The sequence below is a fragment of the Theropithecus gelada genome, chromosome 6, assembly GCF_003255815.1.
Source record: "Theropithecus gelada isolate Dixy chromosome 6, Tgel_1.0, whole genome shotgun sequence".
Lineage (NCBI taxonomy): Eukaryota > Metazoa > Chordata > Mammalia > Primates > Cercopithecidae > Theropithecus > Theropithecus gelada.
Window position 1 is genome coordinate 151,799,736 of NC_037673.1, and position 26,316 is coordinate 151,826,051.

Genomic DNA, 26,316 nt, shown 5'->3' on the forward strand with positions numbered 1-26,316 from the left:
GCAGATAGTTTTCTACAAGAATTCATATATTTTGTCAGCTAGTTTTCTTAGCACCCTTTTCCTCTGGCTGTATGCTATAGATTGTGAACATGATGCTTTATATTTAAGTTTGATTTTTCTAGTCCCTGATTCATTATTTGCTTGTTTTATTTATGGCTACCTGCTAGAATTGGTTTCAATAAATTAGAGTTTCAAGAAATTCTAATTATTACAGCCTAATGTTATCTAATAATTATTCTAATAATTCTAAAAATAAATTAGTTTCAATAAAGTCATAAAAATGGTTATGAATTTACATTATTACATGGCCTTAGGAGCTTAAGAAAGAGGAACATTTTAAAGCAAATCAACTAAGTAACTGTGATTACCAAAGCATAGAGAACTTACAATAAAAGGATAGATTCCAGAAGATGGAAACAGTTTCTCTTCCAAGATTAACTACGCAGGTTCTCCAGCTCTTTCTCTCTCCAGAATAGAAAGCACAGGTGCTAACTCATATAATGGGATGACCATCTTGTAATAATTGCCTTTTTGCAGCTTCTTGGGTGGATATTTTCCTTCCTTTTGTATGAAAAAAATTTACAGCTTTCTTTCAAACAATTCTTATGAAGGGGTTCAGATGCAGGAATCCCAATTTATATCCCAAAGGACAATTTAAAATAGTGCACATATACTTTACCCCTGGCATTCATCAGACTCCTTTCTTTTTCCATGGACTCCTTCCCAGTTTACATCTCTGGCACTTTCCCAAATACCTCATTTTTACTTTTTAACTAAATGTTCAAGCCTTTTGTAAAGTATTAGTGACAATATAAACCATTAGTTGGCAGCTCTCTAAGACTTTGAGGCTGCATACCCATCTGACAGCAAGAATTATGGATGGTTGACAATAAAATTTCTAAGGGCGTGTTTATACTTTTAAAAATTGGCATCATTTATTTTCACTTAGGAGCTTCAGTGATTCAATTTCCTTGTGGTCTTTTGAGAGATGTGACCCTTGACCACCACACAGTGACATGTCCAAGGACAAGCAGTATGGTCTCTGTTTAACAGGAAGTGTCTCTTCTCTCCCTTTTGCAAAACAAATTCAGTGTCCTGGGCAAATCTGCTTCACCCTTCACTGCAAGAAAAAGCCAACCTGGAGAGAGTAGACAAGCCTCACTGGGAGCTCTTGGCTTCTGATGACATAAAATTGGTAAAAGTAGAACCATGGACAGCAGCTATTGCCATATGCAACTACAGTTAATTTTGTTGTCTTGTTGAGTTTCTTGCAGAAGATGAGCTGGCATGGAACTTCACACTTATAAGTGAAAGCAATTATATGACAGGTTGTGTGTGTGTGTGTGTGTGGTGTGTGTGTGTGTATTTGCTAGGGAGATGGGGAAAGTGAGAATGTGGGCTACCCTATGTACAACAGCTCAAGCTGAATCCCTTTGTATCTGATGGTAGTAGCAACATTTGAACAGAACTTCATAATTAAATAATATTTTCACATATATTATAACATTTGTTTATAATATCAGCTTTGTATTCAGGATACTTCAGTATAATGTTCAATCCCCTTCATTTGTTGAAGAAGGCCTTCTGGTCTACCTCCTACTTGCCTCATCAATGTTTCTTTCATCTCTCCCTTCCTGGGACTCTATCCTCCAGCTAGACTGAACTGTTCATTACTAAGTCGCAAACTGTTTCTTGCCTTTGAGTCTTTGGATATCTATTCTTTTTGCCAAATCCCCTTTTTGTCCAACTCCTTTCAAGAAGCCTGTCTTCACCCTTACTAGATAAGTAGTCCTTCCTATGTGTGTCCTGAGCACCCTACATATCACCTAGTACCATAGAGCACCTTAATCCTATGTTGCAGTTCTCTGCTTATTCATCTTCCTCACTGACTGAAACTCCTCGAAGGTAAGAACCATATTTTCTCAATGTCTATAGCCCTAGGTTTTGGCACACACCTATCAAATATAACTATTTCTTGAATTATTTTGTTGGGTTAGGTAGGGCAGCTTTCATCATTGCCATCTTTCAGATGAGTGAGTGAAAATTCAAAAAGGATGAAAAGTCCTACCAATAGAGATATACCTAAAAGCAAGTAACAGATCTAGAACAGAAAAATCAACAATGGTGATACTACTACAACTACTAATGATGATAATGATTATAATAAATTTTACTTTCTAAGAACCATGACAGTTCTTAAAAGTCATACACATTAGCTCATTAAATCCTCATATCAGCTCTTCAATGTGAATGCTTTTACTATCCCCTTTACCATTGAAAGACTGAAGCTTCAGAGAGGTTCATTAACTTATCTAAAACCATACAGCTTGATGGGAGAGTCTCTAATTCCAGTACTTGTCCTTCATCTGCTCTTCTTGCTATTTCTTAGAGATTTGATTAAATGTTCAGGCTCTCTTCCACTGTGCTACATCAAGTAGCAGCCAATTATTAAAAGAATAAGATTGCAAATCAATTGGTTGTTTGCCTGCAAGTTGTTAAACATTGGTCTGGCTAGGTGAATTTCAATGAATTGATATATCAAGTCCAAATTAATCCTGTTCAGACTACTGTTGATTCTATAGACTTTGTATTCTTTCTCACCTCAAGTAACCTAGCTAAATTTAAATTTGCAGGCACAGAATATAAGGACCCTAGAATGTAAGGGGGGAAGTCCCAAATCTTCACTCTTGCACTGAGGAGTATATAAGGGATGTTTCTTCCTGATAACCCTTCATTCATGTCACAGTCAGATGCAAAATTGTTTATCTCGGTGGTCTGGCAATTTATGTAGTTGTAATGGGTTTATATTTTGCTGAGTTGTAAACAGAATTGGTTGGAATTGACAGGCCTACTCCGGTCCTCCTTTGTGCTCCCCATCCCTGAGCACCCACTGCTCATGGAACCCTAATGAAATGTAAGTTAAGAATGTGTAGTCTCTGCCCTTTTCCCACCAGATTAGAAGCCCCTTACAGGGAAGGAGCACATCTAATTCGTCACTACTTCCAAAGCTGGGGCACTTGCTTGAGCTCAGTGTATGTGTGTTGAATAAATGAGCTCCTTTGGCATTGATAGGACGAATCAGTCTGAAAGGCCTTCCTCTTTCTATGGCATTTTCCCTTTTCACTTCAATTGTGTGGGGCAGTCAATGTTTATATGTATTCTTCCTCCAGCCTAAAGGATCATGCCTCTTTTAGTTGGTAGCATCATTTATGGTATCTCAGATGGTGATTCAAGACTATAACTACTGTGAAACATTAATATCTTATCTTTAAATGATGGTATAGCATTTCTTGAAGATGTTTCAAATGCCTTATGAAATCATCAGATTAAATGACAGCTTCTTATTGTTTGTATTACCAGGTGCCCTGCTTTATGTTCAAGCTCTGTTTTTTAAAAAACAGCTTGGTGAGGTATTATTGACATGCAAACTGTGTATTTTTAAAGTGCATGATTTGATAAGTTTTAGTATATGTATAAAACCATGAAGCTATCACCACAATCAAGAGAGTGAACAAATCTGTCACATGGGCAAGTTTCCTTTTTCCCCTTTGTCATCATTTCCTCTTAACCCTTCCCACTCTCTCCCCCATCATTGGGCAATTACTGATCTGTTTCCTGTAACTATAAATCATTTTGCATTTTCTTAAGTTGCATGTAAATGGAGTCACAAAAGATGTATTTCTCACTATCTGGCCTTTATTACTCAATATAATTTGTTTTGCTATTCATCATTGTGTGTACCAATAGTTAATTCACTTTTATTGCTGAGTAATATTCTGTTGTATAAGTGATATATCATAATTTGTTTAGCCATTTACTTGTTGGTGGACCTTTGGTTTGTTTCTAGTTTTTGGCTAGTACGAATAAAGTGGCTGTGAAAATATGAATATATGTTGTTATTTTGGGGGGTAAATACCTAGGAATGGAATGGCTGAATTGTATGGTAGGTGTTATAGGTTGAATTATATTCCTCAAAAACAACATGTTGAAGTTCTAACCCCAAGTACTTCAGAATGTGTCCTTTTTTTGAAATAGGATCTTCACAGAGATAATCACGTTAAAATAAAGTCATCATGGTAAACTCTAATCCAATATAACTACTATTCTTATAAAAAAGGAAATTTGGATAAAAATGTGCACACAGGGAGGATGCCATATAAAGATAAAGGTAGAGATTGGGGTTATGGTTCTAGCCAAGAAGTGCCAAAGATTGCCAGTGAACCATCAGAAGCCAGGGAGGAGCCTGGAACAGATTCTTCCTCACAGACCTCCGAAGGAACCAACCTGATTTCTATCCTCTGAAACTGTAAGGTAATAAATTTGCGATGCTTAAGCCACCCAGTTTATGGTACTTTGTTACAGTAGCCCTAGCAAATGAATACAGTAAGTGTACATTTAACGTTAAAAGAAATCTCCCAACTGTTTTCAAAGTGATTATACCATTTTATATTCTCAGTCCAGTTAGAGAGTTAATTTTCATTTCCCTAGTAACTAGTGATGTTGAACCTCTTTTCATGCACTTATCTGCCATCTATATATCTTCTTTGATGAATTATCTGTTCAAATCCTTTGCTCATTTTTAATTGGGTTGTTTGCTTTATTATTATTGCCTTTAAGAGTTCCTTTTGTTTTCTACATGTAAGTTGTCTATCAGATGTGATTAGAAAAAAAAAATTATCCTAGTCTTATTCTTATTTTCTTATTTTTATAACAGTCAGCACAGAACCTGTTCTATTGGGATTTGTAATTTTGGCCCTTATGTTAGCATTCATGGGATTCCAAGTGATAGTGACCCAAATACTTTTAGATTAAGGAAAAGCTGTTACTTTATTGAATCAAAGAAAGAGGTGCGTATCAGGGCCTGGAGCTCAGGACCTGATGGCAATTAGATCCACGGTGTCTTAGTATCCCAAAGTTTCTCCAATGCATCAGCTTCACTTCCTCATGACATTCCTTGCTTAAGATATGGCCCCATGCCATCAAGGGCCACGTCCTCACCCTTTGTGAATACAGAGGAAAAGATAGTATTCTCGGTCAACCCCTTTGGAAGATTCCTGGGAAGTGCTCTGAATGGTTAGGTTCACATATATAACCTTGGACCAAATACTGTTGCCAATGCATGTGGTACAATGTTGGTTTGCAAGGACTATATTTCATCTTTGTCCTCAGAGTATTAGAGTCTCTTGCTAGAACAAGGTGGAGAAAGGATTTAGAATGGAAGTTCTAGGCAAAGACAGTAGCCATTACAACCAGCAACAGAATCTCCCCAGATGTAAGCATGAGCAGGAATTCAAAATAGAAGCCCTATCATGTACCTTTTTCTCTATTGGAAGTATTGCCGTTCATTAACAGACATTCACTTGGACATTCTCAATGTTTCTGTGTGTGTCATCTCTGCTCTCATGAACTGAGGGCCTGTTTGGAAAGCACTTCTTCATTTCTATCTTTTTCCTTTTCTCCATCTAAACAATGCACATTTTGTTTTATGCCCTTGGCTTTGAAAGTCAGATCTAAGGATGAGGTTACCATGTGTGTTAGTCTGTTCGTATTGCCACAAAGAAATATCTGAAGCTGGGTAATTTATAAAGAAAAGAGGTTTATTTGGCTTATGGTTCTGCAGTCATGGCACCAGCATTTGCTTGGCTTCTGGTGAGGACTCAGGAAGCTTACAATCATGTGAGAAGGTTAAGGGGGAGCAGGCATGTCACATGGCAAGAGAGAGTAAGCAAGAGAGATTCCGGGCTCTTTTAAACAACCAGCTCTCAAGTGAACTCACAGAGTGAGAACTCATTCATTATCATGGGGAGGGCACTAAGCCATTCATAAAGGATCCACCCGCATGACTCAGATACCTCCCACCAGGCCCACCTCCAACATTGGAGGTCACATTTCAGTAGGAGATTTGGAAGGGACAAACATCCAAACCGTATCAGAGGGCCACATCCAGAAAGTAAAAAGATGAGTTACTGCAAAGAGATAGCCATTAGAATAGGGAGAAGTGGCGAGAGAAGCATCTTTTGGTTTATCATGATTGACAATCCTGAATAGTATATTTTGCTTCTCTAAGCCTTTGGTTTCCCTTCTGCCGCTTGGGAATAATATATTTTTTGCAACTTATTTCTCAAGAAGTTACTACCTTTATTAGGTTTCAAGTTTAAAAGAGAACTGAGTTCTGGTGATGGCATTAGATGCCCCCTTCCTTTCCTCTCTCTTCCATGGCCTCTCCCCCGGTGGCATAAAATTAACTCTAGGGTGGATTAAAGAGGTGTCTTCTGACAAGCCCAGCTTTTGCAGCCTTGAGTGAGCATGGGAGAGCTAGAGTGTGGGAGTTCTGCTTCTATTCCTTGTGGGAACAACTATTTCTAAACTTACATAAGGGATCCAGGCTGGCATTCTCTGTGTCCTCAGCTAAAGAACCATTCCTTGAATGGTGATGAAGGTGAATAAAATTCACTTATAGAGAGGAAAGAACAGGTATCTGTTATTCTGTAATCTTTCTCCATCTTTTACTTCTCTAATACCCCTTCCAGGTCCTAATAGTAAGTAGCAAAGGTGAAGGAGAGGAAAAAAAATCATAGAACAATGATCATTATGACGGTCATATATTAAGCACCTAACATCTTCCAGATCTATTCTATTATTTTCTTGCTTCATTTAATCCTCACAGCAAATACATGACGTGGTGCTGTCTCCATTTTCCAGATGAGAAAACTGAGATCTGAAGATATTAAATAACTTGTTATGGCTATGTAGCTAGTTATTGTTACAACTAGCATTTGAACCTAGATGTGGCTCATCCCAAAGCCCCTTAACCACTACGAAATCCTGCCTCTCAGGGAAGGAAAGGCTTTTAGAGATCATGTCATAGTCCCTGGTTCTCACTAACCCCTAATTATAGAGAAATGAGCAGACACTTAAATTGTGTAGTTTACCTTTGGTTGAATGAGTTAGTTCTTGTGGTAAGAGAAGTGATGTAGAAATCCCTGGGTAATGTGTGAAATATGATTATTGGATTTTACCCTGTAAGTTGGTGGAGTGGGTGGTGGTTACACAGGAATCTGGACATTTATTTACTCCTCGGTACTCGTGATACAGATGATTCTTGGATCACATCTTGAGAAAAGCTAGATTCACCTGTTTTGACTATATGGTCATGGTTCTGAATTCATTCTCGGTAGGGCCCAATTTCTATTGATTTTGCCTTAAAAGCCTCTGTGTGTGTGTGTGTGTGTGTGTGTGTGTGTAAGGTGAAGGGATGGAAAGAGAAGGAAAACCATGAGAAGATAGCTAGGTTATCAGGAGAAAGGGATGTGTTATTAGGGAGGACTAAGGAATTGGGTATATATTTTTCCTTTAGCCCAAATGTATATATGAAAATATACATTTTCAACATGTATCTTAGGTGCACATAGCTTCTTGTTTCCAAAAGTCCCAAAGGCATTGACTAGCATTGGTCATTTCTAAGCCATAGATTACAATTCAGCTTTATCCATTTTCTCAAAATATGTCTTTTGACCACTGGGAAGATGAGGTAATGAAGCCATGCAAAACCAGTACTATTTTAGCCAAAACCAAACTAAATCCCCCCAGACACCACCCCCCCCACCGACAAAAAACCACAAACCAACCCAGCATAAAATGCTACTTTAAAGGGGGTGTCAGGCATAATACCTTCTACTCAGAAGCACAAGAAGCCTCCACTGTTCTCCATCTCTCCTGCAGATGCCAGACAACAGCTGCCTGGCCTCCCTCTTCCATTCTTCATAGGAAACCAAAGCGATCTTTTTTCAAATGTGGAAGAACAATAACCTCCTTCTGTTAGAGTCCCCATGTAGAGTGTAAGCTCCAGGAAGACAGGTAATTGTTTGCTTTTCTTTATTGATGTATTCTTGGTGCCTAGAGCGGTGCCCAGTACATGGCAGTTGCTTAGTAAATTGTTGACTGACTGATGAAATGAATGCATAAATGAACTCTCTCCATTGGCTTTTGTCACACTTAGAATAAAATCTAGATTTCTTAACATGATTGACAAGGCCCTTTCTAGCCTTCAACTTCATCTTCAGCTCTCTCTCTCCCTTGCTTGCTACATAGTCTAGCTTTCTTTAGGTTCTTTGAATCTATCCTGAGCCTTTCTGCCTCTAGGTTTCTCCATTGCTGTTGCATGTGTGTGCAGTGCCTCGCTCTACACTTTTAGCTGCATGCACCTCCTCAGCATTTGGGTCTCAGGTTGCTAGTCACTTCCTTACCAGAGGTCTTCCTTGCCTTATCTTCCCTATCTCAATTAGATTCTCCTTTTTTTTTCCTCATAGCATTTTTTCCTTCTGCTTTTTTTGGCTCTGAACACAATTTGTATTTATGCCTATGTTTATTCGATTCTTTGCTAGGTCATTGTCCATCTCTCCTACTGGACAATAGGCTCCATGAAGGCAAGACCTTGTCTATTTAACTTTCTTGTGCATGCTCAGGGGCTAGTAGAGGGCTGGGCACAGAGAAAACCTTGAATAAATAAATATTTGTTGACTAGACAGACACATTTTAGCTGCAGAACATTATAACTAAATAATTTAAGTAACTGATAGAAACACTGGGTAGCCTGCATTCGTGAAAATGAAGCCAAATACTGGCTAACCCAGTTTTGCTAAAAGGAAAAGGGCGAACCTGTCATTGTGTGAGGATGTCAGAAATGATGGAATTGTTGCAGATGTGACAAGTGACCTGTCCTGCTGGTAATTAGTAGCCTGAGGCTAAGCTCGTAGCAAGAGTGGGTGGGACACAATAGTTAACCACCCAATTAAAAGGCAGTACGAACTTAAATTTAGAAGCTGGCTGTGGCCATGCCATAGAAATCACACTGAGGGGAACAGTTGGTTGCACAGCCCTTGCTCTGAGGGCCATTCTTGCATGTCAGAGAGATAATTAAAGACACTGTGACTCTGCACATTTGGAAATTATGTCCAGTGGCCATCTTGTCCTGAGCAGATGAGAAGACAATGAGTTAAGGTCTGGGTCATTGATAGGTGATTCCAGGTCAGAAAGTATTTAAACCTTCCTTTTTAAAAGGGAGGAAGGAGTTTTATTGATGCCAAAAAGCAAGAGGCCTGGGGTGTGGTAGAATATACTCTGAGCTGGGTACTGGGGATCTGTGCTCATGAACCCACTCATCCGTTAAAAGACTCCATGACCTTGGGCAAGACTCTCAGCCTTCTTATAAACCACTTTTACATTGAACAGTTAGAACTCTTTTGTTCAGAAGTGACTAAAGATGTGACATCAGTTTTTTAGGCAAAAAGAGTCTTAATTGGCTCACATAACTGAGCAGTGTTAATGGCAGAAGGTGCTTCTGGCCTGGATGGATACGGGAGTGTAAACAGCTCACCTGGATTCGATTTCTCTTTCCTGTCTCTTGGCCCCATTCTCTCTGTTGGCTGTATTCTCACATCAGTTTTCCCCTGGTGATAAGATGGCTGTAGCAGCTCTGGCCTGTGTCTTTTCTGCTAGTCATTTTCCAGAAGTCCTGAAATTCACTGTAATTCACCCCAACTGGTCACTGGGCTGGGGGGTCCACTCATGTCAGGAAGGAAGTCCTCTAACTCTACCTAGATGCTGAAGTCACTTGACTTTTGGAACTGGTTTTTCTTAGCACTGACAGCAAGCCCCAGGAGTTCAATTGCTTCCCCTACCATATCTGAAACTCTTTAGCCAAGATCCAGTGGGAAGGGGGCCAGGAGTCTAATAGGATGAATCCAGATGGGGAATCATTGCATTTCTTCACTCTCAGAACTCACTGAGTTCCAACATCAGTGTTCTCGCTGATTTTCCACCACGTCACACATGATGGATGAAATTCATGTGGCACTGTGATTGGAGTGGTTCAGAGGGTTGGACTCTGGAGCTGGGCAGACTTGGGTTGAAATACTGACTCCCCCAGCTAGTTGCTATAGAATCTCAGACAAAGACCTATCTGAGCTCTGTTTTCCTATTGGATAAAATAAAATACTAATACTTACTTAATTGTGTTGTTATGAGGATTGAACAACATCATTTGGAAAAGTGCTTTACGCACAGCAAACCCACACATAAGTGTTATTATTTTATTTATCGCTTTTGTATTTATAAATAAGCCTGAACCTTTCTTTCTCTTCTATTTAAGAAAACTTAGAAGAATGCAAAGTTACAGGGATAACCTTGAATGTGTTCCCTTTAATAAATGTTCGTCTCTCTATATTAGTTATAGTTTTCTGGTGATATACCCCTTGATTGTTTCATGTCCTGATGTGGTACTTAATATTTATTTTGTAGTCTGACATTTTCTTCTGCACTAGATTGTGAGCTGTATTGAGGAGCAGGACCATGCTTTTTCATCTACCAGTATGTCTAGCGTCTTGCACTGATGAATGAATTCACAATTAAACTCCAAGTAGATTAAAACTTCCCTAAGAGCAAGAACCACATAAAATATGTCTTAGTCATCCTCAGACACTTCAACACAATGGAAGAGTTATTATCCATTGGAACAAAGTAGGTACTCAATAAATAATTGTTATATAATTTATGTCTTTATTTTAGCATTTCTATCAATGATCTATTTTATTCTTTTAATGTTTTTAGAAGTTCATATGCAAATGTGGAATGGCTATGGCTCATTTCTTTGTCACGTTATTTATCAGAAGAATGCACTCAGAGCTCTAACATGTATACCTTCTGCGAGTCCCCAGCCAGCAGAGAAGAGGAAGTGTGTGTGGCCCAGGGTGGATTCCCTCAGCTACTGCCCACTCCTTTTCTTGTGTTACTCTAAACAATATGTTATATAGTGCTACATAGTTGATGTGGTCCCTGCCCCTGGTCTGGGGTAGAACAGGCAGTGGGCAAGCAATGAGCCAACACTGATCACTCAGGTTCTCTCTCCTGGGGGTTGGAATCTTGGAGCAACCCTGCTGCCAGTGCACTACAATTTCTGGTTAATTGGCTCTTCCATCAGGTTTATGAGTAATCCCGAATCCTCTGGTTAAAGTTTACTTTCTCCCTTACGTGAAATCAGTGTTAATTCCTGTTGAAGGCACACAAAGAACCCTGATACAAATGGTACTCTGAAACCTGCACTGAAGTGTAGATGACTGTTAGTCCTTTCCTACTTCTCCAGAAACATCCATTTTGAACCCAATACATTTCTAAATGGGAAAGTTTTCAGTGGTGAAAGAGAAGCCATTTCTGCTTAGAGTGGCTACTGAGAAGCATCTTAAGTCATAATATTCAGCCTACTCCAGTCTGGACTGAATCTGGGAGGACAAGGACTTGTGGTCAATAAATGATTAATGAGTTTCAGAGATGATCATTTTTTTGATCTTTGAGCTCTGTATTCTGAGGCCATATCTGTGGTTACAGCACTGCTAAGGGTGTGTCTGCAGTCTTTCTTTCTTTCTTTCTTTCTTTCTTTCTTTCTTTCTTTCTTTCTTTCTTTCTTTTTCTTTTCTTTTCTTTTCTTTTATGGGGTCTCATTCTGTTGCCCAGGCTGGAGTGCAGTGGCTTGATCTTGGCTCACTGCAACCTCTGCCTCCCGGGCTCCAGTGATCCTCCTTGCTTAGCCTCCTGAGTAGCTGGGACTACAGGTCTGTGCCACCATGCCTGGCTAAATTTTGTATTTTTTGTGTAGATGGGGTTTCACCATGTTGCCCCGGCTGATCTTGGACTCCTGGACTCAAGTGATCTGCCCACCTCAGCCTCCCAAAATGCTTGAATTATAGCCACCATGCCTGTCCCTCTCCCCCGTCCCCCTTTGTTTTAGATAAAAAAGAAATTAGTTCTGTCTTCCCCTTTGGGATGATGAAAAGTCAGGTTAGCTTTGAAACATGGATATGGTTCATGTGACACCCTAAATTTCCTATAGCCTTAGATGTTGTGAACAGCTTTAGGTAACAAGACTCAGGCATGAAAAGCATCCAGCAGTAGACACAGTGCTTGAAGCATCAAGAGAGAAATGTTGTTAAAACATACACCATGTGTTGGTGGAAGCCAGAGATGGAGCCTTTAGCCTCCTGACTTCTCGACTGGGTTCCCCACTATCCCATGTCACCTCCCTGAACAGAATAAAAAACTTTCTGCATCTCACTTTAAGCTGGATTTTGAGTTTAGAAACTTTTAATGGAATTAATGGGCAGGAACACCAGTTAAAGCAGATTTTTGACTGCCAGCGTGCCAGCCTGGCATATTTTCATAGGTACCCAAGTTAAGAGTTTATTTGTTTCTTCAATTTGCTATAAATGGAATTAACAACAGGCCATTTTGAGACCTGAAAAACCACAGATGCCAACAGAAGCAGCCACATCTTTCATATTTTATGCTTATTTGAGTCACTGAATATGGGAACCATTAAAGAGGAAAGTGTAGGTTGATTTCTATCATCATCATTGTCATTGCTGTTGTTATTGTAAGTGCTATTAATCAAAGCCTGAGAGATTTCAAGTGAAAAAAACTCTGAAATGTGATTGTGCCCTGAAGTGTCCCTCTTCTCTCCCTTTCCTTCTTTGAGGACTATAATTGAAAACCCAAGCTCATGTCTGAATAAAAATAAGTTAGATTTTAAGGTTCATTTCCAGCAAACTTTAGAAGGTGATATGGTTGGACTTTGTGTCCCTACCTAAATCACATCTTGAATTGTAATCCCCAGGTGTGAGGGAGGGACCTGGTGAGAGGTGATTGGATCATGGTGACGGATTCCCCCATGCTGTTCTTGTAATAGTGAGTGAATTATCATGAGAGCTTATGGTTTTAAAAGTGTTTGGCAGTTTCCCTTTTGCTCTCTCTCTCTGCCTTCTGCCACCATGTAAGACATGCTTTGCTTCCCCTTTGCTTTCTGCCATACTTTAAGTTTCCTGAGGCCTCCCCAGCCGTATGGAACTGTGAGTTAATTCAATTAAACCTCTTTCCTTTATAAGTTACCCAGTCTCAGGTATTACCTTTATGCAGTGTGAGAATGGACTGATACAGAAGGAAATACCATTTCTTTTGGTATGGATGGCTTTCAAGCCTTCTCTTCCCATTGGGTCAACCACATTCAAATAACTAGGCCTTGAATACTTCTAGTCACAAGACACATGAGTCGGAACAGTTTCAGGTGATGTTATGGGGTATTTACAACAGACCTAGATGAAGGAGATATTATACATTTCAATGTCTTGTGTCTTTGAGAATAGCCTTGGAACATTTTTTAAAGTTGTTTTTATTTCTGGAAAGTGGTCTTTTCTTTGAAGAAGTCTGTTACACTGGTAAGAGGACTTGACTCACAGTGAGAGCCTGGCTCTGGTCCTTAATCTCTCCTACCCTGTGCAAGTTACTCTTCCTCTTTGGCCTTGAGTTTTTTCTTCTCAAACATGGAGACACAATAATACCCACAATGACTTTTAACATGAGAATTCTTTGATTCTACAAATTGCTTCCAAAGTCAGTTTATAGGCACAAAGTAAAAATGTGATCATGAATTTAGACCAGTTATATGGGTCATTTATAGCAGTAGTTCACAGACTTTAGTCTGCTTAAGGTTCACTTGAGGTTATTGTGAGAATGGCAGCTTCCAGGGCCTCATCCCTAGAGATTCTAATTTGGTAGGTCTATGTTCAAAATCTTCATTTAAACAAATCCTCTTGGGATCGTGTGTGTGTGTGTGTGTGTGTGTGTGTGTGTGTGTATGTGTGTATGTGTGTTGCTAATGATGGGGAACATGGTGCAAATAAGAGAACCTTCGTAGGAGTAAGCATAAGTTGAAAAATATAAACCCTTTCCGTAATTATTTTTTCTTTTTCTGGAGTAAACTTAACCGTCTGATCCTCAGGAAAAGACACAACAACTACTTTAAGCAGATGTTACTTGATTTCTGTAGGATCAGACGAGGTGCAGGAGTTGCTGGCACAATGATGAGTAGAAATGCCAGCTGATTTGGAAGAGTCCCGGGCCCTTGAAGAGGACTGAATTAGAGGTCAGAAAACATAACTTTTGTTCCTAGCACTGCTATTTCCATGCTGTGGTCTTGGACAAGTCATGTAAACCCTCTGAAGCACTCTTTGTACTTTCTAATTGGGATGGGCTCTGTGATGCACTCAGGAATCCTCTCAGAAATGAATTGTTTACTACTCTAGCTTCTGGAAGTTCTCCTGGAAGATGTCCCTCAGCTTGGAGCCCTCTGTAGGGATGGCCTCAGTTGAAGCAAACTGCCTTTTCCCAGGTCTGCCTCCTTCTAGAGCAACCTATAATACTGACTCATTCATGTAGGGGTAGAAAGGCCCAGCCTCCTTGCCCCAGCCAGGGACAATTTTGAAGGGTCAGCCTGGGCCAGATGTCCTTGTGGCCCTGACGGAGGCCTTTGTTGTAACTGTCACAATTCACCTTCTCCCTCTGCCCAATCCTGCTTCCTTCTTCCTTCCTTCCACAGGTGTTGATTCTGAGAGCACTCCCTAGTAAATGGCTGATGTGCAAATATCTGTCCCAGGAAACCTAATTTGGGACAGTGATAATAATAATGCTAGTCATGATAACAGCAGCTACCATTTATTGCATGCTGACTATAGGTCAGGCAACATACCAAGTCTTGTATAAACATCGTTCTGTTTTCTCTGCAAAACTGTCCCATCAGGTAGGAATTGTCATCTCATTTTACAGGTGAGAAATAGTTTTATGAACTTAAGAGAAAACAATATATGTAAATGTGCTTTGATTATTACAAAATAGTATTACTTCTATTTATAAATTTCAACCGAAGAGAGCTTCTTAAGCTCTGCAGCAGTACTCTGTAGATGAAAGCCTTCTGACTGGCTGTCAGTGGGAGAGAAGGCAGCTCTTCTCTCATCCTCTGCCGCCTGCCCCATTCAGCCAACTCAAAGGGAACCCAGGAGGCTGCTTGGGCCCTAGCCTGTGCCTCTTTACAAATGTCCTGTGTATTGTGATATCACTGTCTTTTTTTTTTTTTTTTAAAACAAATGTGCTTTGCTTGGAATTCTGGTGGCATTTTTTTTTTCTAAATCCAGAAAATACCTTTGCATAGGAAGAAAAACAGCATCAACTCTCTCTGTCTCTGTATTCTCAGCCTTTCATGGTCTACATTACAGCTCATATATTTACTCACCCATTGCACACCTTTCTAGCCATCTATCATACATGAGGAAGTGTGTCCAGCACAAGAGGTAACCAAAAAGAAGACCAAGCTGCAGTCCTTGCTCTCAAGAGGGTTTTGCCCTAGGTGCTCTGTCCCAGACCTTGGCTGCAGTGCCTTCTTCATATAGCCCAGTCTTCATGCCTCAGTTCGATCAATGCATCCAAAGGTGGTAACGAAGGCCCCCTTTCCCACGGCCTACAGCCTGAAGTTCTTCCTATTTTGAAGGACTAAACTCACCCTAGAGTGAGAGGATCCCTGAATTAAGCTAAACATACTTCTCGACTGAGAATATCCATCTTGGTTTTTGCTTAAACCCATGTTAAAGTTTTCTACCATTTCCCACCAAATTTAGTGACATTCACCCTAAGAAAGTTAAACTCTTGCTTAAAAGTAATTTTTAAAATTCCCTTTCAAATTAACCACCGACAGGCTCTCTGCCAATAACTGTGTTTATTTTTTAGAAAATCAATTGCACTCTCAACAAAAGACTCATCCTTTTCAGTCAATATTCCTCCATTACAAACAGATAATGTTTATTGTAGCAACTTCAGGGATCACAGTCCATTTCTTTCATGGGGTTACCTGCAGCCAATCTAAATAGCAGGTGTTTGGAACATCATCTCCCGAAACACTAACAGATTTCACCTTTATCATGTTTACTAGTAAGTGGATGTGTGGGGAAGACTGGGATTTTCTGCCTTCTTGCAGCCCTAAGACAAAGGTACTGACTATGGGCGGTGTTTGCTGACTTAGCCCTGCGCTGTCTGTTAATACTGCCCAATGATTCCAGCTCAGAATAGTCTGTGGTATGTGCAAAGCAGTCATTGTTCTTGGGACAAGGGAAGCCTGAGAAAATGTGGATACTGGATTTTGCAACTGTATGGTGTAAGAGACATGGAAAGCTGTGACGATGTTTAAAACTAATCATCATATGAATCTTGTTTACTTCCGAATTCATTTATTCATTAAACACACTTTTATTCAGCCCCTGCTAGGTTCCAAGCACTGTTCTGGTATAGATAGAAAGACAGGCAGGCAGCCCTTCTGAAGCCTGCAGTCCAGGGTCAAAAGCAAAGAAACAATACACTAAGAAAGCAATATATAATTGAGATGTATATTATGAAGCAAATGAAAAAATGATCAAGAATTAAGGTGGGTGTGGTTTGGGGACATCAGGAACCATTTAGACTGGTTTATTACTGAAGGCTTTTTAAAGTAGATGATCTTTTTTAGGCTTACTTTTCTCATTTCCTTCATCACTGCTTATTGAGTTACTTATTCAAATATTTGCCCTCATTGGTCTGTAAGCTCTATGAATACAGGGACTTTAGCTGGTGACTGTTGTAGTCACTAGTGCATTTTTATGCACCACGCATGCTTGGCACACAGTAAGTCTCTAAATATTTGCAGAATAACAAATGAATGAATTAGACAATAGCTCCATCCCAAACATGCACATGCACATACACACACGGAAGCAGTAGAAGTGAGGAGGGACAGCATTTTTAGAGCTAAACAGGATAACATCCTGTCCTCCTTAACAGGAAGGATCTTGGAGCCAGTGCTAGGAAATCTCTGAGTTTATAAGAAATGGATCCACATCATTTGTGAAACTGGGATTATCTGATAGGAGATTAAAGGTTTTGTCCATAGGACTCAAGAAGTAATAAATCTATATTCTTTGAAGATTAAGGTAGGACATTTGTTAGGCTACTTGCTGCTAGATGAGGCAAGATTGGATTTTTGTGGTCTCCTCTGGAAGATGCCCTCATTGTAAGCTACTGCAGGCTGGGTTTATTTGCCCCGGGAACATGTAACACAGTGATAATCTCCCATGGTTCTAGAAAGGCTGAAAGCTATAGACAGGTGTTTGATTCACTAATCCATCTCCTATGGCTTACTATTGATTGAATTTGGGTAATGGTGAGAAGGAGACTTTACCATCCTGTAGTAAATTTTGTTATGTCCTGGAAGGCATCACTGTCTCTTTTCAGTGAAATCGTCTGAACAATTGGTCTTTTTTTTGGTTACCTCTTGTGCTGGGTACACTTCCTCATGTATGATAGATGGCCTCAGTGCATCTTCCTTTCTTTGTGTGTGAGAGAAAAGAGAGATGCCAGGGTCTGACTCCAGAAACCCAGAGAAAAAGAATCTAAAATTAATAAGAGGTTATTACAGACAACAACGGTTCTTTGGAATCTTAACAATACATTTCACTTCTGAGGAAGAACTATTATTTACTTTAGGAATAATAGAAATAAATTCTTTACACTGTGAGTTCTGTAGAATACTATCACATTCCGGGATTGGTATGTGGGAATAGGAATTAAAAACATACTGCATTTAAAAAGGATCAAACTTGATTCTACATGGAAGTATCTATATTATTACAATGACCAAGACCTACTCTCCAGGCAACTTGGACCCTTAGTATCCCAGGGATACTTAAGGTAGAGACCAGAAAAGACTTGAGCTATTTTGTCACTGAGCAACATGATGCTCATCGTGCCAGGGAATTGAGCAATATACAGATACAAGTCTGACTCAGTATTACTTTCATGAAGATTTTTTTTTGGCCACAATTTTATATTATTTTTACTAATTTCCTTCAAGACCAACCCCTCATATCTTCATGGTAACTCCCATAATAAACAAAGCAGATGGAGGGTTTCTGATGCTATCCTTACTAGGAGTCTTGTCTTTCCTTGTTTTGGGATGTTACCAGTAGGCCAGCATCCCTGGACCTCTGTTTTAACTTTTTTCCCTTTGAGGATCTTTCTCTAAGGAAACTGAAGGTACTTCTATGATAAGAGAACTCTAGACTTGAGCGAGATATCAGTAGAAGGTTTCTAATATATCTAGTTTGGAACAAAAAGAAGGCCACGTGTGAACCCAATGTCATTTGACTTTGGGAAGAGATGGTCAGTAATCTAGCACAGAATGTGACTGTTAACAGATTAAAGTATTTTCGGCTCACCTGAGTTTATACTAGACTATTATGCTGATTTATTATTAATATTGGGCCTTAATTCAGACCAAGGGCTTGAATTACCAATTAATGGTCAGGCCTTTGAAACGTTAATTAACTATTATTTCTTAATGGAATCATAGAAACTTAGAACTAAAAGACTATCTGACCCAATTCCTCTAATGTGTGGAATTTGAGACCTAGAAAGTAAAAATAATTTCCCAGAGCACTTCTTCCATTGTATGTATCCTATGGTCTTGTTAGTGAAAATGCATCATATTTGATTTTAAGGTTTCTGTCTTCTTGGAATTATCTGAGTCTCCAAATTCATTTCAGTGTAATTTTTTTAATTAAGAAAGAAGGTAAGCATAAATCAGCTACTCTTTGTCTTAGTTCATGAATTTCCTCTTCCAAGTCAAGATATTTGTGAATATGATGTTGCTACTTTTCTTTTACTTTATTCACAAAATCTTTTTGATGTCGACTTTTAGAAACATTCTGGGACATTAGTTACTGAATATTGGGCTAGACTAACAATTTTAGGGACTCTTTGACAAATCATTCTGACCCAGCCTGGCAGAACTTATGTTCCCCTCTAACCACAAGTGCTTTCACAGCAAGCAGGGAAGAAATATCGCAAATAATTCTGAGACCTGATTTGAAACCCACGGTCAGTAGCAGAAATTGTATTATAAACTGAGATTAAATTCCTGAACTAGGTCACAAAAGCTTACTTAACTCACACGTTTTTTGTTTCTGTTAGGGTTCTTTCTGTGCAATGAAAAGAAAACTTATCACTTAAGTAAAGAAGACTACTTATTGGCTTATATATCTGGAGTCCAAGGATAAACCTAGCCTCAGTAATGACATGATCTAGAGTTAATGTGACACACCAGCACCTAGTTTTTCTCTCTCCTTGTCTTGACTCTCCTTCTTCTGTTTGGAGTACATTATTACACACTTTCACTTCTGAAAGAGGCAAGTTGATTGCAGCAGATCCAGCCCTACTTCAACTAGGTTCAAGTGGAAGAGCGGTCTTTCTTGAAGTTCCCACATGAGTCTAATTGGACAAACTAGAATCACATGTTCTTTCCTGATCAAATCACTGTGGTAGTGAAATGAAGTGAACTGATTGGCTAGGGCTGACTTATGGGTTCCACTCTTGGATTTGGAGGGAATCCTCACTCAAAGTATATAATTCGGGAGGGGGTAAGGGGATAACGTTTCAAAAGAAAATCAGGGTAAAATAATCAAATAAGAAGGAATGGCTGTAGGAAAGGCAAAAACATAAACTATACTTGGCCTTATTCCCAAAGACATGGAAGGTGAATTTTTAAAGACTAGGTTTTGATGTAATTCTCTATGTTCTCTATTAATGTATAAAATGAAATTGGCTGGAAACCTGAACACCTTATCATGTATTTCCACAGATCCATCTTTTCTCTTTCAGTTGTGAGTCTTTTAGTATCTTGAATTAACTTAGAAAAACAAAAGAGTTTGGCCACTTGAATCTTAGGAATTTGCTTCTCAAAAGTGTGGTTCTCGTATTAGCAGCATTTGGTTCACCTGGGAACCTTCAGAAATGCAGAATCTCAGGTCCCACCCCAGACCTGTTAGTCAGAACTTGCATTGTAACAAATACCTAAGGAACTTGTATTTACATTAAAGCTTTTTCATGGCTGATGAAGAGTTTTTTCTTTATCACTAGTTTTAAGCAATTTGATTTTGATGTACCTTGGTATCCTTTTCTTCATGTCTTATGCTTGGGGTTAATTGAGCTTCTTGGGTCAACACATTTGTAAAAATTTCAGTCATTATTCCGTCAACATTTTTACAATACCCTACTTCCTCTTCAAGTACCTCAACTATACATATATGAGCCTGTCTAAAGTTTTTCCGCCATTCATTGATGCTGTGTTCATTTTTTTTTTCAGTTTTTTCTTCTGTGTTTCCTTTTGAAGTTTTATTTTGATGTCTTCAAGTTTAGTAATATTTTCTTCAACAGTGTCTAATCCCACAGTTAATTCTATCCAGTATATTTTTCATCTCAATTATTGCATTTTTATTCTTTAGTTCAACTTAGATCTTTAAAATATGTACATAATATTTATATACATAATATATAGTCATGTCTATAATGTCCTCCTGCCTTCCTCTACCTTCTTTAACATATGGAATATATTTATAATAATTGTTCTAATGTCCTTTTCTACTAATTCTTTCATCTGTGTCATTTCTGAGCCTATTTCCATTGATTGATTTCGCTCCTCATTATGGGTGCTATTTTCTCACTTTTTTGTCTACCTGGAACTTTTTATTGGATGCCAGACATTGTAGATTTTATTTTGTTTAGTAAACATTTTATATTCCTTTAAATATTCATATGCTTTATTCTGGGACACAATTTATTTGGAAACAATTTTATCCTTTCAAGGGCTTGCTTTTAAGCTTTGCTAGGTAGGACAAGGTAACCTTTTAGTCTAGGGCTAATTTCGTTCTACATCCTTAGAGGCAGAACAATATCTGATGTCCACGTATTATAAAGTTCTTCCCGCTCTGGCTGGTGGGAACACAAACTATGACCACCCTGTATGTGTGAGCTCCAGGGATTATTTCATTTCCTTTATCCAGGAATTATGTAGTTTTCTTACATCCGCGATGCACTCACCTGTACTCAACTGAACCCTTTGCAGATCTCTGGCGCTCTCTCTGTGCAACTATCTCTTATCCAGCTCTGCTCTGCAAATCCGAGCCACCTTGGCTTCCCAAATTTTCATCACTGTTTCTTCAACTGAGGTAGAACACTGGGCTCTGTTTGGGTTCCCCTTTCCTGCACTGTGACCTTGAAACTTGTTTGAGGTAGTTAACCAGAGTAATCAGAGGACCCACTTAATTTGTTTTTCTTCCTTCAGGCATCACTGTCCTGTACTGCCTGTTGTCCAAACGTTTGAATACCATTGTTTCATATATTTTATCAAGTTTTATAGTTGTCTAAGGCGGGAGGGTACATCTAGTCTCTATATGGAGTTCCTGTACATTCAAGCTTGGGAAACAATCTTAGAAGACTTCATTAGCCTCATTGTATCCACCAAGTTCTATCAAAATTTGCTCAGAGATGGAGTCACCCCCTAAGATTTTATGAGCCCCAATACTATTTTTTTTTTTGTAATTTCTTCTCAGATGCCACCCTTTTTCTGAAAAGAGGTTTCTGATGCCTTCTACCCTAGAGTTGATATACTCTTGGTAAACCAAAATTTATGAGATCACTGATAAGTTCAGTATCCCTCTCTGGAGAATCCAAATACCTTAATAATATATATCACTGAGATTATTTTCTATTGAAAAGATCGAGGAGATGATAAAAGTGATATTCTAAAGCAATTAGCCAAGGCAACAGAAAAAACAAAAACATAAAAAAAGCCATTAGGCAAATGTGTGACCATTTGAAGGCATTCTGCTTTGAAAGTAGGTCAGATAATAGGAAAAGGGTGGAACCCTGGAAATTTTCTGCCCATCACCAATTTGAATATTAGACCAATTCATTATTCATAGAAATCCCACAAGATACTCATGTATATCTTTGGAAACAGGTGGCCTGAGTTTGAAACAAGCTTTGGGAACATAGCCCACTCATAAATGAGAGACACCTAACTCTCCCATACCCACAACTCTGGAAAACGAAGACTTTGGGTTTCCTTAGCATTTTTGGGTTTGCCCTATATTAATGTCTAAGAAACACCACTTGTGTTTCTCCACCTTTCTGCCACCACTCTTTCCAAGCCAACATCGTCTGCCACTTGGACTACTGCATGGCCCCAAAGTAATCACCTTGTTCATGTTCTTTGCATATTTCAGTCCTTTGTCCATACAATCAGCCAGAGTCGTTTTTTAAAAGCTCATTTCTGATCCTATTACTATCCTTCTTAAATTTTTCTAATGGCTTCCCAAGGCAATTAGAGTGAAATCTAAGCTTCTTATCACGGCCCGTCTGGCTTCTGGCTTCCTTTCCAGCTCATCTCATATTGCTTGTTTCCTCTGCTCCAAGCATCCTGGCTTGCTTCCTGTTTTTCTAGCAAGCCAAGTTCTTTCTTACCTCCATGTCTTTGTAGTTAGCCAGAGTAATCACAGGATCCCCCTAATTTATTTTTTTTCCTTCAGGGATCACTGTTCTTTACTGCCTGTTGTCCAAACATTTGAATACTGTTGTTTCATATATTTTATCAATTTTTAAGTTGTCTAAGGCAGGAGGGTAAATCTAGTCTCTGTACTCCAACATAGCCCAAACTGGGAGTTCCTGCACATTCAAGCTTGAGAAACACTCTCTTAGAAGACAGTGTTTGTTGTTCTTTCTTCCCATGTGCACTTCATCTAGATCTGTTCATTGCTGGCTCTTCTTACTTACTTTAAGTCAGAGCTCAAAATCTTACAGAAGCTTTCTGACCATACCACCTAAAGTAGCTTTTCTCTGATATCAAATCACTTTATTTTTCTTAATGGAATTCATTATCATTTGGAATTTTCTTGGTTTGTCTATCTTCCCCCATTAGAATATAAGCTTCATGAGGACAGGTAACTTGTCCATCTTGTTCACAGCTATAACCTCATGCTTAGAAAGTGCTCAGCACATGGTAGTCACTTGCTGGATATTGCTGGATGTAAAAAAGAACTGTGAGCCCACTGTGGGTGCAAAATGTTTAAGTTATTTATATTAATATTTTAAAAATCACTTTTTGAACCACTTTATGTCACATCTGTCTATGCTTCTAATCTTGGTTGCTGGTACATAAATATATTAAACATATCTTTGACTTTCTTTGAGCATTTATTATAGCATAGTTAATATGCAGGCAATTTTAGTGTATTTTATTGTGTATTTTTCTTATATTTCAGCAAACATGTTTTGGGTATGCTAGACCTGAGACTCTGTGATGAAAATATGAAATTGTTTTTTCAAAAGTAGATTCTTAGATCCCTGCTTCTGAAAACAAACTGGAATGGGGTATTAGACTCATAGGAGACTTCATATACATAAAGGAATACACAAATATATAAGTATATATTTTATGAACATATATATATACCCCCCCACACACACACACTATCTTATTTTCAACCACATCAGGTACATGTGTTACTTTCATGTAATGCTATATGATATAATTTTACCTGAAGAAAGCAATACCTTACCTAACACCCTTTGGATGCCTTTAATTGAAATTATACAATCGGTTGTTATTTATGAGTACGGTATTTAAAAAATTTACATTATGAAGTACTGTGGGGTTTGTCAGTGGATATAGAGCGTGGTGGGGATTCCCATAACAGGAAATTAATTCAGGGCAAAGTTTCATTTAGTTTATTCCTTTCTTCCTGGCATGTGCTTTTCACAGGGCTGTGAAGAAGACTGCACTTACTGGAATGGAGGGATGCTCTGCCCTGTTCTAGGGACCTTCATGCTATTTTGAGTGTATGTTGTTTCTATTCAAATGATTCTGCAATTGTGGTTGCCTATTAGAGTAAAGAATCAACAGGGTCTTTGGTAACCATGGAAGCCGCTGGCTCTCGAATGAGTTATTTTTAGATTGCTTCACGGAATAAATTCTCTTCTTTCCTGAGAGGAAAATAGTGTAATATGATCTTTACAATGTGAGGCCTCAGCCATGGAAACCAGAAAGGGCCATTGAAAAAAGGAGGATTTTATATTGCCTTATTTTATTGATAATTCAAATTCTAGTCCAAATGAGACTTGGAAAGTTACATTAATGGTAGGCACCTTACAAAATCTAGGAATCATAAAACAGCTCTCATTGGGGCCTCAACTTTTAGAATCTTAGTTCTAGCATTTCTTAAATTTGTTTTTTCCTTTGCTAATCAGAGCCTCAAAGGAAAGCCTCAAGTAAATCCTGCTAGTACTTCAGTTGAAGATATTGAGAAATCAGTTTATGCCTCTGACTTCTGGGTAGATTAGGATATAGTGACATTTCTACAGGTTGTTTAATTCAGACTTGGTTTTCCCTTTTAGCCTCAGCTTAGGAAGAAGAAAAAATGACTGTGATGAGCTAGCATTTCTTGACAATAAACTCTTGTCTCAGTATTATTTTGAAAATCTGCATTGATAGAAATTTTTAAAAACAGTAATTATGAATTCTCCCCTGACCAAAGGACAAATTGCATTTTGCTCCTGGAAATGCCTCTATATTATTAATATTATTATTGTTATTTATGAAGTGACTCAAGGGTGCATTCATGGGTGTTGGAAGATGTATGGAAGAAGCAGAAGACCAGATTCCTTTCTAATTAGGTCAGCCAAAGCTAGAAAGTGATTACATTCATCTTATTTCTGCTTTCACCTGAATAGTCTTTTAAATAGAACCTAGAAAAAAATGGAATGTCAGACCTGTAAAGAACCTTTAGCACAGGCCTCATTTTGCAAAATGAGAAGAAACCCCAGCCAGTTGTCTCTCATTTCTCTTGACTTGGGATCCATTGATCTGTCGTGGACAAGTCTAAGATCATACCAGGGGGACTCAATGTTAGGGGCTTCCCTTCACACCTACAATGAAATCCAAACTCATGATCATGGCTACCAAGTGGGCTGACACCTGCTGATGCCTCTTACCTCCTGCCCTCCCTCCCTGTGCCTCATCTACACGTTTCAGTAACCCATTTTTCCCTTTCCTGAAAATACAAGTTTGTTGAAATGTGCAGGCTCTTTGTGCTTTCTGGGGACCGTACTTTAAAGCCTTTTTCCTGATTTGGAATGGCTGCAGGCCAAATTCTAAGAATGCCCCCAAGCTTCCCACATTCGAGAGTTTCCCACACCCTATATAATCCACTGTTCTTTCCACACCCCAAGCTTCCCACACCCTATATAATCCACTATTGTGCTGGGCCCCTTTGAATCTCAGTAGGGATGGCACCAAGTTTTAGAAGCCAAAGAAGAGACCTGAAGCCAGCAAATGAGACATGGGGTCTTACTGGGGGCTTCCATACCGGGTAGAGAGTCCAGTGATGGTAGCTGGGCAGGAAAACTGCAACCACTTACAAAAAGTATGCAGTTTGTATAGCATTTTCACTCTGCACCCTCCCGCTAATAACTTCCACCTGGCAGCCTTCATTTAACCCAAAACAAAGGGTCTGAATGTCTTGTATGGCCTGCCTAATTCGGGATGGGATGGGAGCTCAGGTGTTCCTCACAGATAAGGAATGGATCCCTGGGTTGGCCACTCTGGGATTCTCTAGCTCAGAATCCCTAACCCCACTCAGGTGCATGTGCCATACAGGGTCAGTCTCAAGGTATACTTAAGTTATTACTATCAGGTGCATTTACCATATACCACTCACACTGACTGCTGGCGGTGGGGGGCCAGTGAATGTGATGCTACATCACTCCAGTGATGTTGTTACTGGTCAGTTGACGGAGTTAATCAAAAGAGAGACTCCCAAGTTGGTCTGATTTAATTGACTGATCCTTTTAAAAGAAGGTGAAGTATCAGAAAGACACTCCCCTGCCGGCCTAATGGAAAGCAAACAGCCATATTGTGAGAGGAGGGGCCACGTGGTACATGCCTGAGGGTGGTGTCGATGTCTAGGAGCTGAGGGTGGTCCCCAGCCAACAGCTAGCAAGACAACGGGCACCGCTGTTAAACAGACACAAGGAAAAGAATCCTGCCAACAACCAATGAGCTTGGGAGAGGACGACTCTGAACCTCAGATGAGATCACAGCTCCTGCCAACACCTTGACTTCAGCCTGTAAGACCCTGAGTGGAGGATCGACGAACCTGCACCAGCCTCCTGACTCACAGAAACTTCAGTAAGTAAGACAGTAAGCTGTGTTTTAAGGTGCTGAGTTTGTGGCAATTTGTTATATAATAATAGAAAACTAATATCTCATCTTTCACGTCTCAGCTCTTATCATTTCCTCAGATAGGCTTTCCCTGGGCCCTCTGATGTTTTGTGTCCCTTGCCCTTACGATCTTGATTTATTCTCTTGTGAGCACTTAACAGAATCTAAAGCCACCTTATTTGCGTACTGTTTTGATGGTTGCTGTATTCCCCAACACTTGCTATGGTGTTCCACACATAGTAGGCATGCAATAAATATTTGTTGAATGAATCACTGAATCCAAATTAATTAGTTTTTATCAGCTGCTCATGACTAAACTGCTAAATTATTCCCTGGACCACCAGGTGGCAGATCATTTA